The sequence below is a fragment of the Bos indicus x Bos taurus genome, chromosome X (genome assembly GCF_003369695.1).
Source record: "Bos indicus x Bos taurus breed Angus x Brahman F1 hybrid chromosome X, Bos_hybrid_MaternalHap_v2.0, whole genome shotgun sequence".
Taxonomy (NCBI): Eukaryota; Metazoa; Chordata; class Mammalia; order Artiodactyla; family Bovidae; genus Bos; species Bos indicus x Bos taurus.
The window spans coordinates 114,069,167-114,087,411 of NC_040105.1; the positions used below are offsets into that span (position 1 = coordinate 114,069,167).

Here is an 18,245-nt window from a genome sequence, read left to right on the forward strand (position 1 = left end):
GGAGACCGTGGTGTGGGAAGGGTTGGGAGGAAGGTGGCTTCCAAAGGTGAGGGGAAGACACCTGGCAGGGCCGTCTGAGGTCCAGGGTGGCCCCAGGGCTGAGGCCAGATTGGTTAGCACAAATCGGCCCTCAGAAGCCCTGGGCTAAGATGGGGGATCTGCAGAGCATGGGCAGGCATGGGGGCCGGGGAGTTGAGGGCTGCAGTGGGGGCCAGGGGTGGGGGAAGCCAAACCTGGGACTGTGCCTGTCTGTGCTGGGAGAGGACCAGAGCCCGGCCACTGGGCTGTGAAGCCAGGGGACCCACCCTCCCTCCTCAGTGCTCCAAGGGTGTTGAGACTCTCTGTCTTGGAACTCACCTTGTACCTCTCTTCTGCTGTCCTGCCCTCCTTCCTGACCTCCCCACAGACTGCATGTGATGACCAGGTCCTCTGGGTCACCACCCCCTGTCAGCAGACCACGTGGTGATGGATGGAAAGAGCCAGCCCTCTGTGACCCTCCCCTCTGTGTCAGCAGGCTTGGCTGTTGCTTGGGCACGTGAGGCTGAGGTCCCGCCTAGGGCTGTGAGCTTGGAGGCCTCTGTGTCACGCTCTTGGTCTTTGTGGTTCTGTGTTCTGCAGCCACGTGAGGCAGTGGGAGCCCTGGGAGCCCTGGGAGATGAAGTTCGGCTGTCTGTCCTTCCGACAGCCTTATGCGGAATTAGTCTTAAGTGGTGTCAAGACCCTGGAAACTCGGTGCCGGCCTATGCTATGCAGACCAAGCAATGTACCCTGGCCGTCCACATCAGGCACCTGCAGTGAGAGGACATGTCCTGGCGGGAGCTGTTGGAGCAGAGGCTGGGGATGAGCCCCACCTGGATCCGAGCCTTGCTGCGGGATGGGGACCAGTTCAGCTGCAGAGTGACCATGGGCAAGTGAGGATCGTGGGGCAAGCGCCCTTCCCCGTGCTGCCTAGACAGCCCCGGGCACTTCCCTGGATCTCAGCTGGGTTGTGCTCATTTGTTTTCTGTTGAACCAGTTTGTGGGGGTGGGGTGGGCTAGGGTTTCTTCAGAGGGGCAGCAAGGGTACGTGGCCTGGGAGATGGTGGCACAAGTTGCCTGACCACCACTCTGGGCCTCAGTCCCGGTTGTGCTCTGAGGCAAATGTGGGTCCAGGTCTGCACGTGGCAGTTGTCTGTGTGTGTGTGTGTGCGTGTGTCCATGTGTGTGTGTGTGTGCCCGGCAGAGACCATGAGAGGCAGCACGACACCCAGCCTGGGTTCCCCAGCCCCACTACCTGCAGCTGGGCCTGAGCAAGTCCCCTGACTCCCCAGGGGTGAGGCCCCACAGCAGCACCTCTCTGCTGGTGAGTCGAATGGGGACCTGATGCCCACAGGCTCCCCACTGGGGCCCTCCTACTCTGTCCCTGCAGCCTGCAGTGGGCAGCCTGAGAGCTGCCCGTGGCCTGGTGGGTTCATGGAGCACCAGGCCTCTCCCTTTCATTTCGCTCCGTCCCTCGATTGGCCTCGTCCCGAATTCCCTTTGCTGAGGTGAGCCCATCTGAAAGGCTCAGACAGAGGACCCAGTTCACCCCGGGTCCCCTCTGTGATACGGTCTTAGTCTCTAGCAGGAATGACTTTGAATCACCTTGCTCTCCTTCTGTGTCCTGTCTTTGTACACAGGTCTTATGGACGTTGGGGACACTTTGCTGTGCCCATAAAACCTAGGACCCATTGAGGTGGAGGAGCTGGAGAATCAAGCCCTGCTACCCAACCTGCAACAGAAGTACCTGACTGTGCTCGCCGACCCCCGCTGGAGGCTGCAGCCTGTCCCAGGGAGGGCCAGGAAAGACATCTTCCAGGTAGATACCCTCAAGCACCTGATCCCCTTTGTGGGGGAGGCCTGTCCAGGCTGGGCTGTCGAGGGGAGGGTGACAGAGAGACCAGCTCATGGTGACACCGTCCAGTCACAGCTGTGCCCTGTACGTGCCCGTCTGGTTTGGTCTGATTCGGCCCCGCCCTGGGGTGTGCTGCCCACTTGGTGGGGGTTCGGGGTCTGGTACTCCTCTCATGTGGTTTTGCTCTTGACTCAGGGAGAGTCTTTGGGACTTTGACCTTTATGAAAAGATGGCATCGCCACTCGTTTTGGCCCTGCTGGGTCTGGGTGCTTGAGAGAAATGTGTTGTTAGGAAACCGGTTAGTGTTTTTCCCTCTGTGCTCTGGTCCAAACTCCCTGTTTTGGAACAGTGTCCAGAGGGTGATGGGGGAGCCCGGGGGCTGGGCTGAGCATCGGCAGGCAGAGAGGCCCGCAGGCCCAGAAACAGGCAGCAGTCTGTCCTTGCAGGCGACCCTTGTCCTGCTGTAAAGTGTCCCTTGGCTCACAAAGCATGTGTGTTGGACATGGTGCCTGGTGGCCGCACGTCCAAAGACAGGCTCCTAAATACAGTTGTGAGGGCAGAGCGACAAGGGCTGGTGTTCACCTTGTGGAAACTTTGTACTTGTCTTTGGGTTTGGGATCACGTGTTTTCAAGGCCTTTGGCAGTGGCGTGACTGTGTTTTCCGGTGAACCTCTTGGGGAGGCCCCTGGATCAGGAGCTGGAGACACTCAGCTGCTGATCAGAAACTTGTGGCATCATTGGGGGACTCATAAGGAGCCTTTTTTGCTTTAGGGTGAATGACTCATGGGAGGTGACACCCCAAAGGTCAGGAACCTGGCTGGGCTGTCTACTGAGTGGCAGCCCAGGTCAAGGTGTCAGCAGACATTGGCTCTCATGAGGGCTGTGGAGAGAGTCTGTCCCATCTTTCCCCCTCCTCACTTCCGGGGCTTTGCTGGCCATGGTGTGCATGTCTGGGCTTGGAGAGATCCTCTTTTCTCTTCATCGTGAGTTCTCCCATGTGCCTCTCTGTCTCTCAGTGTGTCCTATGTATGGGGACAGCCATCGTGTTAGAGGAGGGTCCATCCTAATCAGCTCACTTGATCTCCATCAGCTCTGTGAAGACCTTTTCTTTGTCTGTAAGGTCACACCAAGGTACTTGGGATTGAGACTCCAGGACTTGAGGGACATGATGTGACTCCTCACACCCTACAAAAGTTCTTAGGCAGGAACACACTGGAATGTTTCATGGATGGAAGGATGGCCTTCATGGCTACCAGGGGGAATCTAGGGGCGAGGAGAGCAGGCCACCAGGATAGGAGCCTGATCACGTGGTGCCTCGTGGGCCTGTGAGAACTGTGGCTCTGTTGTGCTCGGGGAAGGAAAGGCCCGGGAGGCCCTGGGCTGGGTTCCTCTGGGACCTTGTCCCCATCCTCATAGCCATGTGAAATGGAGCCTCCTTGTGAGGTGCTGAGACCCTGCTGAGGTTCAGGCCTATGGCTCTGGTCCTCCCCTCCCCCCTCCAGTAAACAGGGACCCTTCCTCCAGGTACAAGGAAAAAAGTGAGGACGGAGGTGTGTGTGCTCAGGTCCCCTGCAGTCATGGGCTATCATTCTATCCCTCGGTGCCTCCTCAGCAGTCGAATGAGGTGACAGTAACCTAATGGGTTATTTGGTCCAGGGTGGCCCCAGGGCCAAGGCCAGACAGGTTAAAATGGATCTGCCCTCAACAGCCCTGGGCTAAGATGGGGGATTTGCAGAGCATGGGCAGAGATGGGGCTGGGAGCTGAGGGGTCTTTGTCAGCTGTGGCTTGGGACACTCGTGTGGTGTACACACAAGCCCTCATGATGTCTAAGGCCTGCCTTTCTCAGCCTTGCTTTCTTGTCCCTGTGCTTGGCATCCCCACTCTGGTGTCCCCAGTTCAGAGACCTTCCAGCTGCTCTTCTTCCTCTCTGAGGCTGGGGAGACCTGGAGCCTCGGGGTTCTGCCCATGTTATCTGCCCTCCCATATCAGAGGAGGCTCTTGTAGCGTCCTTATCCCAGTGGGCACTGGGGCCATTCAGTCAAACACTCCATCTCTGAGGCCATTCAGTCAAACACTCCATCTCTCCTGCTCGGAGAGGAGCTGGTCAGCCTGGCAGGTTCAGCCTGCTGGTCAGCCTGGCAGTTGGGCAGGAGGTCCCATGGCAGCAGCAGGGACAGGGCACCACCCTCAGGCAGGAGGCGCTGGGACTGGACAGAGATGCAGGCCCCTGGCAGAGTCAGTTCCCAGCAAACCCCAGAGAAGCCCCACAGTGCTTCTGATTCCCCTTGTCCCCTTCCTTCCACGGGCCTGATTTTGTCACCTCAGAGGCATCGTGTAGCACTGAGAAGAGGAAGGCAGGAAGGTAGGGCCACAGCCTGGGGTGGACAGGCAGGGTGGGGGCTCCAGAGGAATTGAGATCAGGGCTCTGAGCCCACCCCAGCCCAGTCCTGGGAAGATGCCCAAGGGCTGTAGCCTCAGTTCTTCATCTGGGAGGCGAGTGGGTGTGAGGAGCCCCGTGTGTTGGGCTGCAGGATACATGTGAGGGACGACACAGAGCTCAAGGCCTGGCGGCTGTTAGCCCTGTGATGACGAGGCAGGAATTTCTCACACTGTTGCCCCCAGACACTCCTCCAGTAGGTGGAGTTGGCTGCTTTGTGGTCCAGGACAGGTCAGAGGATATGCACCTCAATAGGATGTTTCATAAATAAAACTAAGAAACTTTTCTAGTTAGACCATAGTGGAACATAGTGTTAGTCACTCAGTCATGTCTGGTTCTGCAACTCCATAGACTGTAGCCTGCCAGGCTCCTCTGTCCATGGAATTCTCCAGGCAAGAATACTTGAGTGGGTTGCCATGCTCTTCTCCAGGGGGATCTTCCTGACCCAGGAATTGAACCCAGCTCTCCCACAATACAAGCAGTTTCTTCATTGTTTGAGCTACCCAGTAACCCCATTTCCAGTTAGAGGACCTGTGAAATTTGGGTGTGGAGGAGTGTTCCAGCAGGACCCAAGCTGCTCTCGGAAATAGAAGCAGGAACCACTCTTTGCCTGTGTCCCAGCTGTTCTTCCATCCCAACCCTTATTTTCATCATTGCAGTGCCAATAAATGCCGAGTCTTTGATTACAATGCCCAATGAAAATCAAGATAATTAAAAGCTAGTTAACACCTTGAGACCTGGGTCCCTGGGACCAGGAAAGAGAGGGTCAGCCCATGGATTTCTGGGCATCATTTCAAGGGAGTGTGACAGGAGTTCTGCAGGATTTCTAGCAGATACTGGGTAGAAAACACCTACTCCATCCCTGTGGTCAGCAGAAATGTGAGAAGAGCCAGGACCCCTTCCATCCTGCCCCAGAAACAGATCTCTCTGGGGTTTATCTAAGATCCAAAGGGACACCTTACAGCAATGTCTCATTTCCCCTCACTCCCACGACGAACCTCATGTGACCGTGGCTCTCAGACCATTGCTCCAGGTGTGGGGCTGTCCTGCTTCTCCCAGTGTCCCCACTGCTAACACAGGGCTTTTCATGGAGCAAAGGCTCCATAAAGGTCTTCAGAATAAATGAGCCAGTGAGCAGGGGCTGCTTGACTCAGATTACTTGCCACTTCCTTTGATAATCCGGGCAAATCCAAATGAACAGAGATCCCTTAGCTGTACAAAATGACACACAACAAGTATAAGAAGCAAAAATTCAGTACTATCACTTTTTATTTTCTAATTCTTCCACCAACTATGTCACTGCTAAATAAATGCACATTTCCAAAATCATTCTAATTCTAATTCCATGTTATCTTGTGCAGGACCACAAAATAAAATGGAAGCGTTCCCAATCTCTTTTACAAAAGAGAAAAAACTCTTGTTCTTGAACTGGCTGGGTACAAACACACGGTGATCAATGTCACTGACACAGTTAGATACTGGGATGCATCGTCTTCTATAAAAATGAATAACATTTGAAAAATTCCTCAAGAAAAGAGAGATGAGTCTCCGTGTCATTGTAGAGAAAAGGAACACAAAGATGCCACACACTGGGTTCCCCCAGTGGGCCCGGGCTCTCACTGCTGAGAAGGCTGACCGCCCCCTCTTCAATCACAGAGGGAAGGATCACCTCCCTTCCTGCACCCCCCAGGACAAGCTGCTGGATGTGGGCCTGGAAGGAGCCTGGCTGCTGCTCTGGCTCAGAGTCACCATTCCTCCTCCCTCGCAGCCTCTGCAGAGGGGGTGGAAGGAGCTGGAACCCCTTCAACCGACTCTGTCCAGATACTCCAGGACTTTAAACTTGCTGGTCTCTGCATAGGCCCAGGAAGCCCACAGGAACTTGTATCGAGCAGGGCCGTTGTCAGGCACCTACCGGTATTCCAGGTACCCCTCCCGCACCCACACTTGGGTCAGCAGCTCCCTGGGATCCCCATACATGTAGTGCTCCCTCCCAGGACACCCCCATCCTGCTGAATGCTTCCCAGACCTCCTCCTCAGGGGCACGGTTGTCTTCCACAGTGATCAGGCACAGGATCACCACCAGGAGGCCGGCCTTGGGCAACCCCTGCCCATCCCTCAGCATCTCATTGAGGGTGAGGCCCAAGGTGGGGACCAGGATATAGGTCTGCTCACTCTGATCCACCTCCTTCATCTCCAAACCAAAGATCAGCTGCAGGTACTCTGAGGCTTGACCGAGGACCACCAGGAAGTAGTCCTGGTAATCTTTGAGGACACTATTCAGCACTTCTGCCTTTGTGATCGGCTCCTTGGCAAGATACTTGCTGAGCAGGAATCACACCAGCTCTTTCTTCTTCACCCATAGTGCATCTTGGAGCAAGGACTTTGCATCTTCCTGGTCACGTGAGGTGTCTGGCACTTCATCTTGTCTGCTGAGGCCATGGTCTTCAGACTGGCTCCCAAGATTGGCAGCCATGGCAGTGGGAGAGGGGCAGACACCTAGAGGGCTCTGGGGGAAACTGGTTGTTGCAGTAGCAGCCACCTCCTCCAGGGTGCCCCAGACTGGGAGACAGGGAGAGGAGGAAGCTGCATCTCTTTCCTTCATCTGCTCCTCCTCCTCCTCACCCCAAGTGAACTTTGCCACCATCAGACCCTCATCCTCTCTTGGATCCTGAAAGACTCTCTCAGGCTGTCAAAGCTCATGCATCCCAGGCATGATGACCAGGGTCGAACTGCAGACAGGAGTGAGGCAGGGGGACAGATGGGGACCCCAGGTCTGCAGGAGAGGGGGGTTGTGAGCAGCCTCATATGAGAAACCCAGCCTGGGCGGTCTGACTCAGGCCACTTACAGGTCTCCTCTTGAGAGGTGCTCTCAGGCCTCACAGAGGAGCTCCTCCAGATTGGCCTGATGCCTGGCTACCCGAAGGAGGATGGGAGGTGGCCCCCCAGGTTGCAGTCAGCACAGAGTGAGGTTCTGGGTCTGACGTGCTGTGGGAATTAGGACCTTGTGGGCTCTCCTCTGTGCTGGGATGGGAAGCCCCTGGTGCACACTCAGGACACCGTCCTCACCTTGACTCCTGGCACTGCCTGGACCTCCTCTGGTCTCTGACCTGTGGACACGGGCCACAGACCTCCGCCTTCACCTCTTGGTTCCTGGAGCTCCTGTATCAAAAATGGAGGGGGCACCTAGGGGGTAGACTGTGGCACAGACTTGAGCCTTCTGTGCTGGTAAAAGGGGTGAACTCTACGAGGTCCCCCAGTTATGGGGTGGCTGGTCCCCTCTGGACTCCCTTGTATTGCCCACTGTTCCCCTGGCATGGCCTGGTCCCTCCCCCTTGGGGGCCTGCAGGGAAACTCAGAACAAGACCTGAGTCTGAACAGAAAGCACTGAGGGCTCCCACGTGTGGTGTCACCTGTCCAGGGCCTTCGGCAGGTCCTAGGCTGGGGAGATGCTCAGTGCTCACCTCCTCCTCACATCCCGCCTGGCCTCCTAACACTGACCCCAGAGGTGGGAGGGAGGTCTACTCAATACTGCTTCAGGGTCTCGAGAGTCCATCCTCTGCAGATCTGAAGCTTCCACCCTCTGCCCTAACACCTCACCTCCTGAAGTTCTGTGGAATAAATGAACCAGTGAGAAGGGGGCTTATTAATCTCATCAATTTTCTCCTAGTTTCTTAAATAACAACCTGGCAAAATCCAAGTAAACAGATGCAGATTAGCCGTAGAAAAGGACAGTCAAAACCTATAAGAAGTGAGAATTCACTACAACTGTTTTTTATTTTCCAATTTTTCCACCAACTATATACTGCTAAGTAAGTTCACATATCCAAAGTATTTGTAATTCCAATTCTTTATGATCTTGCTCAGGGTCACAAAATAAAATAGGAGAGTTCCCAATCTCTTTTACAAAACAGCAAAACTCTGGTCCTTAAACTGGCTAAGTACAAATACATGTGGGATCAATGTAATTCACAAAGTTAGATACTGAAGTTTATTAAGGCTTAAGCTGAAAAAACACATTTGAAAAATTCCTAAAAAACAGAGATTATTTTCCATGTCATCACAGAGAAAAGGAACACAAAGCTACACACCGGGTTCCCCCAAGTGGCCCAGGCCATCACTACTGAGAAGGCTGACCGCTCCCTCTTCAATCACAGAGGGAAGGATCAGCTTGGCTACTTTTATGGGTCAGGGCTCCTATTCCTCCTCCCTCACAGCCTCTGCAGATGGGGGTGGGAAGGCCCTGGAAAACCTTTGGTTGTCTCTGAGCAGATATTCCATGACTTCCTACTTGCTGGTCTCTGCATAGGCCCAGGGACCCTACAGGAACTCGTGTCAAGCAGGGTCGTTGTCAGGCACCTGCCAGTACTCCAGGTACCCCTCCCACACCCACACATGGGTCAGCAGCTCTCTGGTATCACAAAAGACACAGTGCTCCCTCCCAACAAACATCCCCATTTGCTAAGTGCTCCCCAGACCTCCTCCTCAGGGGCACGGTCTCCATTCCACATGATCAGGCTGAGAACCAGCACCAGGAGGCAAGCCTTGGGCATGCTCTGCCCACCACTCGGCATTGCATCGCAGGTGAGGCCGAGGGTGGGGACCATGATGTAGATGTGCTCCGTGGGGTCCACCTCCTTCACTTCCATGCCACAGACCGGCTGCAGGCTCTCCGAGGCTTGGCTGAAGACCACCGACAACTGTTCCTGGTTATCCCTGAGGACCTTCTTCAGCATTTCCATCTGGGAGGTCAGCTCCTTGGCTCAATACTTGAGGAGCAGGAACGTCACCATGTTCCTGTCACCATCTCATTAAGAGTTTCCTGGGGCAAGGCCTCCACAAGGGTGGAGCAGGAGATAGAGGGGATGAGGCCAAGGCAGATGCAGCCTTCCCCGCCTCAGTCCCCAAGAGCTGCACCTCTTCCGGGCCCTGGGCCTCACCTGGGTCCTGAAGGTTTTCCTCAGGCTTGCTTGGCTTGCTCAGCTCACTCATCTTGACCATGAGCATGATGCCTGGGATCAAACCACAGACAGAAGTGAGGCAGGGGGACAGATGGGGACCACCTGCCTGGAGGAGAGAGGGGGTGTGAGCAGCCTCGGCTGAGAAACGCACCCTGGGCGGTCTGACACAGGCCACTTACATGTCTCCCCTTTAGGGGTGCTCTCAGATCTCACAGGGGCGTGCCTCCAGAGTGGCCAGCCCCCTGGCTACCTGAAGGAGGAAGTGAGGTGGCTCACCAGGGTGCAGTCAACACAGCTTGAGATTTCCAGTGTGACAAGTTGTGGGAATTAGGCCCTTGTGGGTTCCCCTCTGTTCTGGGATGGGGAGCCCCTGGTGCATACTCAGGCCACCCTCCTCACCTTGACTCCTGGCACTGCCTGGACCTCCTCTAGTCTCTGACCTCTGGACATGGTCCTCAGACCTCTGCCTTTGCCTCCTGGTTCCTGGATCCCCTGTGAGAGAAATGGAGGGGCACCTCAGGGGTATCCTGTGGCACAGCCCTGAGCCTTCTGGGATGGTACGAGGAGTGGACTCTGTGAGGTCCCCCCAGTTGTGTGGTGGGAGGTCCCCTCAGGGTTCCCTTGTAGTGTTCACCTTTATCCTGGCACGACCTGGTCCCACCCCTCTGGGAGCCTGCATGGAAACTCAGAACAAGACCAGAGTCTGAACAGAAAGCACTAAGGGTCTCCACATGTGGCCACACTGCCCACGGCCTCCTGCGGGTCCTCAGTTCCTCCTCACGTCCTGCCTGGCCTCCCAGCACTGAGCACAGGGGCAGGGGTCTGCTCGGTCCTCCCTGAGGGTCCTCACCTAAACTCCTTCAAAGCCTAAGAATCTCCCCTCCAATCCGCCCCTTATGCCAAGTCTTCAATGTCTCTGAGACCCCGAGCTCATGCCCCCACGAGAGTCGCCCCTGACTGACAGCAGGTGCCGGGATCTGTGGGATTCCCTGTGTCCTCCCTCAAGGTCCTCATCTTGAGCCCTGGCAGGTCGGGGGATGCCCCTTGTGTTGACTGGAGGCAGGGTCCTCACACCAAGGCCATCACTTCACTGGGATCCCTCAGGGGGAGTCTGCAGACACGACATCAGGGCTCCATGCCCAGGGCTTCCCAAGCTGAGATGATGCCCCGGAATTCCTCAACCCTCCTCCTGCTCTTCACTTTGACTCTCAGCAGGTCTGAGCACCACCCTCTGTCCCTGACCTTGCTCCCCTTAGAACCAGGCCCTCCCCAGCCAGGACCCCGAGAGGCAAGCAGGAGTAGGGGGCTCACTCCCACAACCCTTCCAGGGTCTCCCAGGGCTGACAGAAATGATGACCTGGATTGTCGTGGGGTCCCAGAGCCCCCCTCAGGGTTCTAGCTGACTCCTAGCACAGCTGGGTTCCTTCACTCTGCTGACCTGAACCCGGGCACCTGACCCAGGCCCTCACTTCACTCCCATCAGGATCAGTGACATTACATCTGGATGCCAGGCCCTATGGTCCCCCAGGGCTATCAGGAGGGCCACACATGCATCCCCTGGGGACCCTCAGCCTCCTCTAGTCCTCATCTCAAGTCTCCACAAGACGTGGGCCCCTCCCTCTGCCCACCTGAGACTGCGCCCCAAAGACCAAGCCTCTGACTCCCTGAGTTCACTGAGGAAGTGAGGGGGTATGGGGTCTCAGCCTGACAGCCCAAACTGGGACCCACAGGAGTCTCAGTCAGGGTGGAGTTGTATTCTATAGGATCCTCTGTTCCAGGGTGACTGGACCCCTCGTCCTCTCTCAGGAGGGGGCCTCTTTAAGCCTTGAGAGAAGGCTGGTGTCCTAGCTCAGATGCTGGATGGGGGCTACTCAGCCCATGACCATGGGGGAGCTGAGGGAGCCACTCGCCTTCCCATGGGGGCCCCTCAGTGTCACCAGACTTCAGAAACTTTTGTATAAATGATGTTGTTTTAGTTGAAGAGGGTGAGCAGCGGCAGGTGAGTTAGCAAGAACTCAGCAGCCTGTAGATGGCCTTGGCTGCTCACAGTAACTTCACATGCCTCCTCTCTGGGGTATCCCCAGGGTCATTTCCTGGTGGCTCTCTTCCACTGGTCTGCATGGATGCCCCCTCCCATGGGCCCTTCATGGGCAGAGTTGGCAGAGGGGCTTTCGGGGTTCAAGAACTCGTGAGTTGTGGGTTCTAAGTCCCCACTGGTCAGGCAAATTTAGACTCTTCCCACAGAAAGGAGAGACATTCAGGGGTAGGGTGGGTGGCTGACCCGCCCTGCCCCTGGGGCCCCTGAAGGCCAAGGGCTCAGCCTCACTGCAGTTCAGCCCAGCCCCCATGATGGCCTGGCCACCCCCAGCACCCCCCCAAAACCCCCCATAGCACTGCTTAGAGGCCAGAGGTGCTGCCTGAGCGAGGCTTGGGCATCCCCAGGTTTGCTGAGGGTGGGGTCATGCAGAGCTCGTTACCTGGGGGATTTGCATGGGGCCTTGGAAGGTCCCCTGGCCAGGACCTTAGACCCTGGAGATGGGGACCATCCCTCTCTTTCCAGAGGCTCAGCAGATGGCTGAACACCTTGCTGCCCAGTCACAGGCCTTGCTTGTGTGGTTGGGCGTGGACAAGACCCAGGCTGTGGTGTCTCATCAGCCTCCCCTGCCAATTTGTAGCTCAATCCAATCTAGTGCCTTTCCTCATGACAGTGCCCACGGAGTCCCAGGTGGTTCCTCCTGCAGAGAGCTGGCACTCCAGAGCACTGCCAGCCTTGCTCACCTTGTTTCCATCATCCAGAAATCAGCTTCTTTCAGCCTCCCTACCTCATCTGTTTGGCCATGGCACCTCCCTTTGTGAAGGGACAGAGCATGGGAGCCCAGGGGCTACTGAGGACCTAAAATGAGCACTGGGCTGAGGGAGGCTTGGGCAGAGCTGGTGGGAAATGTGTTGGCCATGGATCACTGGCTCCTCAGGATCTGCCTGGTTGAGCCTCCAGGGTCACCCTTATCTAGTTGGAGCACTTGTGAGGCAGGGCCCGTCTCTGAGACACCCTGTCTGGTTGAATTGTATTTCCACTCTCCTAGACACTGTTGCCTGTGTGGTCCTGGGGAGAGAACTAATTCTGTGCCTCTGGAGCCACCTGGCCTCTCCTCTGGTGACCCGGGCATGCGTGGGGCTCAAGACAGTTTCACTGTCCAGGGCCAGCCCATCAAGGCCATGCTCCCTCCCTACACTCCTGTGTGACCTTAGGCTGCCGCCTCTGCCTGGCCCAGGAGGACGCGTGCTTAGCCACTTTACTCCACAGACATCAGTCAAAATCTACTGAGGACTGAGCATTGTACCACATGGGTCTCTTTTGATGTCAGGCAGCCTTGACTTTGTCAATAAAAGGTGCCTTTTGTGACAAGCAGATGACTTGAGATTGCAATCTGAACAGTTTCACTTTCTCTATAGGTTTACAGGTAAGCATGTGCAATACATACTGAGGTTTCTGGGAATGTGGTTTTTAAATAGCAGCATCTGCGTGTGATTCCAGGTTAAGAGGCATATGGAAGTCAAGGCAAAAAGACAAATGAAAACTTCTCAAAAGGTAAGGTGTTCCCCAGGCAGCGAACCTTCATAAGGGGCTGTGTTTTGTCTCGAAAGTGAGCAGCCTGGTCGGGCATCACAGCAGCTCGGTGCTGGGGCTGACAGAGCCCTGGCCTTCACCACCCCAAGTCCTTTCTCAGGGGCCTCCTGTGCCTGCACCAGACTTCCAACAAGGGAGACCTGGCCTTCCAGTTCCAGTGGACTGGTGTGTACGCTCTCCCCTCTCCTGACCTCGAAGCTCTTGTCTCTGTAGTGCAACCCTGGAGGGCTATTTGCTATGATCCTCAGGACAAACTCTTTTAAGAGAAAGCACGTTATAAACTGGACACCCCAGCGAGCAGAGGGTGCTGAGGTGTGACACCCTCAGAGTCCTCAGCTGAAAAAGGAAAAGAAAGAGAAACAAGAAAATGTCACCAGATGCAGGCCCTGCCATGAAGCCAAACCTCAGGCCTGGTGTCCAGACACCAGCAAGCCCCCAGACTGAACACCCGCACGCCTCGGGCAGGGACCACGGGCTCCAGCCCTGTGCCTCTCAGGAAAGGAAGGGCTCTTTTGGGGCCCCGGACAAAGGGAGGCGTAATTTCTCCTCATTTGTCAAGGGAGGAGCCTGCTGGACAGTGTCTCTGTGCCCATTGGGCCACTCTGCCAGGCTCTTGTCCAGCCTTTGAGAGGTCTTTTCAATGAGCGGGTACAGGGTGTCTGTGAGACTTACCCAGCTGTGTATGAGGTGCCCGCATTGTGCCGGGGGTGGGTGGCCATCTGTCTTGTCTTCACAAGCAAGCAGCTGCCTGAGGGGACTCAAATGCTCAGCCAGGCCCAGGATGGAGGTGCTGCAGATGTGTGCTGGATGGGAAATACCTCATGTTTTCAGCCTCTTTATTGCCCTGTAGTGTTCTGACCACAGGGCCACCTCTATCTGTCTGAATAGGATGCATGTTTGGGGTCCTTTGGGGGCACACCTGAAGGGGTTGGGGATTATGGGAAAGAATGGCTGGAGATTATGGGAAAGAGGGGCTGCCTGAGAAGTAGTAGAAGGGGTTCTGGGCCTGAGCAGTCAAGGTCAGGTTGGGGTCTGGCCTGGCAGCCATGACTGGCATCCACATGGTGCACAGAGGCACCAGTGTGGCCACTGGGAGCTGCCCAGAGGGTAGGCTGAAGATCTGGGTAGGCACAGTGGTGGGGCCCACCACCAGCATGGGAGGAACCATCTGATCAGGAGGCCAGGTGAAGCAGAGCCTTAGGCCCTCAGTGGGCAGGGCCACCACCTCAGGACAGGGATTAGAGAGACTGGAGCCTCTGTGCCCTTGGGCTGCCAGGTGTCAGGACCCATCGAGTTGGGTGGGACCACTTTCTCTGGACCAGCAGCAAAGGAGCATAGGTCCTGGCCAGGGCGGTGATAGGGGCGAGTTCCAGGTGGCTGTGGTCCCCTGGGCACCCTCAGGGCAGGGTGACAGGCCAGCCTGTGGCTGTGTGGTTCTGGGTGCAGGAAGGACACCCAGGGCTGCTGGCCTGCCCTTCACCTGCCGAGATGCAGACTTAACGCCCACTCTCCTCTTAATCTTCCCCAGGAGGTGTGGGCTCTCTCTCTTAAACAGGGGACTGCAGCAGAACTGTAACTTGGCTTCACTGAGAGAGAGAGAGAGAGAATAGCAAAGTCTGAGTCTCAAAAGGCTTACTGAAACCAGCACCCTCCTGGCTAGGCCCCTGGGTGCCCTCACCCAGTCATCTTCAGGCCACTTTGGAGAATGCAGGACCCTGTCCCACAGGAGGCAGTGCCCCAGCTTGCCCATCCTCGGGACTCACTAACTCACCATGGTCTCTCGCCCTTGGAAAATGACAGAGTGGCCCAAGAGTATCCGCACAAGGCCCAGAGAGGGGACTTGGCATTTGCAGTGGGCAGACTGCAGAAGCTTCTCTGCTTTCTGTGCAGGTGTCGACCCCTGACCTGCACTTCCTTGGCTGACCAGGACACTTCCCAGGAAAGGACCTGTGCTTCCCTGCACTAAACTTCTGCTCCACAGCTATGGGAGTCATGTGCTTAGTCAGTCATGTCTGACTCTTTGCGACCCCATGGATAATAGTCTGCCAGGCTCCTCTGTCCATGAGGATTCTCCTGGCAAGAATACTGGAGTGGGTTGCCATGCCCCCCTCCAGGAGACCTTCCCAACACAGGAATCAACCCCAGGTCTCCCATATTGCACGTGGATTCTTTCTGGTCTGAGCCACGAGGGAGTCATGGGAGCACAGAAGGAGGACAGGCTGCTGTCCTCTGGGCTCCGCAACCTGCCATGTCCACACCAGGTAGGCCTTGCTCTGCATATCATGGTCCCAGGCATGCAGGAGGGGGCGGTCTCCCTGGGCCTTCATGCACAGTGTGGCTCCCTTTCCTATGACCACCATCCACGGGACCTCTGTCCCACTCTGTGTCCAGGCCATGAGAGCTGCCATTCTGCTCTGGGGCCTGATGCTCTAGCATCAAAGAGGCGGCCATGCAGGACAGCCCACATTGGTGGCCCACCCCACTAATGCCCCTCACCCCAACTCTGGTCCTGGGGTTGAGGATCTTCCCGAGATTTCCAGAATCAGAAATGCCTCTGACCTTGAGGAGTCAGCCAGCTGGGGCCCAGGAGCCTGGCCCAGTGGGTGAGAGAGAGGGCTTGTGTGAGGAGATGCCAAGGTGGGCACTGCTGCCCTGCTGATCCCCAGCTGATGCCCAGCTGCCTGCCTCACCCACTCTGAGCCTCTGCTTCCCCACACAGGTAATCCTAGGGGCACCTGCCTCATGGGAAGACTCGGGGGAGGTACAGGAGGTGGCAAGGTTCCTGACGCGTAAGTCTGCCATGTGGTTATGGGGAAGCGTGCTGTGTCTCACAGCAAGTCTGCATCTAAGGTGCATAAGCACTGATCTCCCGGTGGACATTGGCTCCATGCTGGAAGCCTCCTGTCACAAGTGAGGGGTGGGCTTCTTTGTTGATTCTTGCAAACTGGGGGCTGAAACACCATCTGAATTAAATGTTTATAGACACAGCTCAGGTGAGCTAGATAGCATTGCCCGGTGTCCCCATAGCCAGAAGCCCTACTCAGTGCCCTCCCATGTGACCCAGGGATGCCTCAGACCCCTGAAAAGGTGAGTTCCATTTTAGACTCCCTGGGACTCAGCAAACACTCTTGGCTGCCTCCTCAGCTGTCAGGATTGTGGCAGGGCACTCCCTGCCAATGGCTGAATCCCCTGCCACCCCCCTCCTCGCCTTCCTCTCTGTGTGTTCTGGTTGCCCTTGCATACTCCTGTGAGATGCTCACCTACCCCTGCTCCCTTTGGCCGTCCATGGCAGCTTGAGGTTCCCTTTTGTTCTGGCTGAGATAACTCCCAGCATCCTGATCCAGAAAACTACCAGAGTTCATCAATGAATTCAGTGAAGCTGCAGTATAAAAAATTGATATATAAAAATCTATTTGCATTTATGTACACTAACAGCAACCAGAAGAAAGAGAACTTCAGGATATTATCCCATTTGCCATTAAATAATTCCATTTAATTGCATCAAAAAGAATAAACTACCTAGAAATAAACCTACCGAAGGAGGCAAAAGACCTGTACTTGGAAAGCTGCAAGATATTGACGAGAGTAATTGAAGACAGCACAACAAGATGGAAAACTATACCCTGTTCTTGGACTGCAGGAATCAATTTTGTAAGTGACTATACTACTCAAGGCCATCTACAGATTAAATGTAATCTCTATCAGATTACCAATGGCATTCTTTCACAGAACTAGAAATTTGTATGGACACAATAGACCCCAAATAGCCAAAACCATCTTGGGGAAAAAAAAACAAAGCTGGAGAGACTTCCCTGGTGGTCCAGTGGCTAAGACTCCATGCTCTCAGTGTAGGGGCACCCGGTTTGGTCCCTGATCAGAGAACTAGATCCCACATGCAGCAATTAAGGGTTACCATGCTGCAACTGAGATTCACATGCCACAACTTAGAGTTCATATGCTACAGCTGAAGACCCTGCATGCTGTATCTAAAGAGATCCCATGTGTTGAAACTGAGGATTCTGAATGCCACACCTGAGGATCCCACATGCCTCAATGAATATCAAAGATCCCATGTGCTGGAACAAAGACCAGACACTGTCCATAAAGGAAAAAGAGAAAAAGAATGGAGCTGGAGGAATCAAACTTCTTGACCTTAGACTATACTACAAAGCTATAGTAATCAAAACAGTATGGTACTGGCACAAAAACAGACCTACAGATCAAGGAAATAGGATAGAAATCATAGAAACATGCTTATGAACCTATGGCCAATTAATCTACAACAAACAGGCAAGAATACAGTATGCAGTGGAGAAAAGAGAGTCTCTCCAGTAAGCAGTTTGGGAAAACTGGATAGCTGCATGTAAAAGAATGAAATTAGAACATTATCTAACAGTATATACAAAAACAAACTCAAAATGGATTTAAGACCTACACATAAGGTTGAATATGTAAAACTTCTGGATGAAAGCACGGGGAGAACACTCTTTAACATAAATCACAACAGCATTATTTTTGGATCTATCTCTTAAAATCGAGGAAATAAAAGCAAAAATAAACAAATGGTCTTCCCAGGTGGCACTACTGATAAAGAATTTTCCTGCTAATGCAGAAGACATAAGAGATGAAGATTCAACCCCTGGGTCAGGAAGATACCCTGGAGAAGGGCACAGCAACCCCCTCCAGTATTCTTGCCCAGAGAATTCCATGAAACTCGGCGGGCTACATTTCATTGGGTTGCAAAAAGTCAGACATGACTGAAGCGACTTAGCATAGCACAGGGACCTAATTAAACCTAAAAGCTCTTGCACAGCAAAAGAAACCACTGAAAAATGGAAAGAAACTACTGAATAAGAGAAAATATTTCAAATGACTGATTTGGGGTTAATATCCAACATATATAAATAGCTCAAAAACACAATGTCAGAAAAGCAAATCACTTTAAAAATGGGGAGAAAAACTGAATAGAAACTTTTCCAAAGTAGATATACAGATGGCTAACAGGCACATGAAAAGATGCTCAACATCACTAACCCATCAAGGAAATGCAAATCAAAATCACAATGAGATGTCACCTCATACCTATGATAATGGCTATCATCAAAAAGAGCACAAATAACAAATGGTAGCAAGGATGTGGCAAAAAGGGAATCTTTGTGCACTGTTGGTGGGAATGTAAATTGGTGCAGTCACTGTGGAAAATAGTAGGGACGTTTCTCAGAAAACTGAAATTGAGCTATGTGACCCAGCAATTCCATTCCTGGGTATATATCTGATAAAAACAAAAACACTAGTTAGAAAAGGTACATGCACCCCAATGTTCATGGTAGAATTATTTACAATTGTCA

The 18,245-nt window shown here is 54.2% G+C and overlaps 1 pseudogene; it reads left to right on the plus strand.

Annotated features, from left to right (window-relative positions):
- The first annotated feature begins 655 nt into the window (after nucleotides 1-655).
- The window catches only part of LOC113888166, a 44,639-nt pseudogene continuing 27,049 nt past the window's right edge, over nucleotides 656-18,245 (plus strand).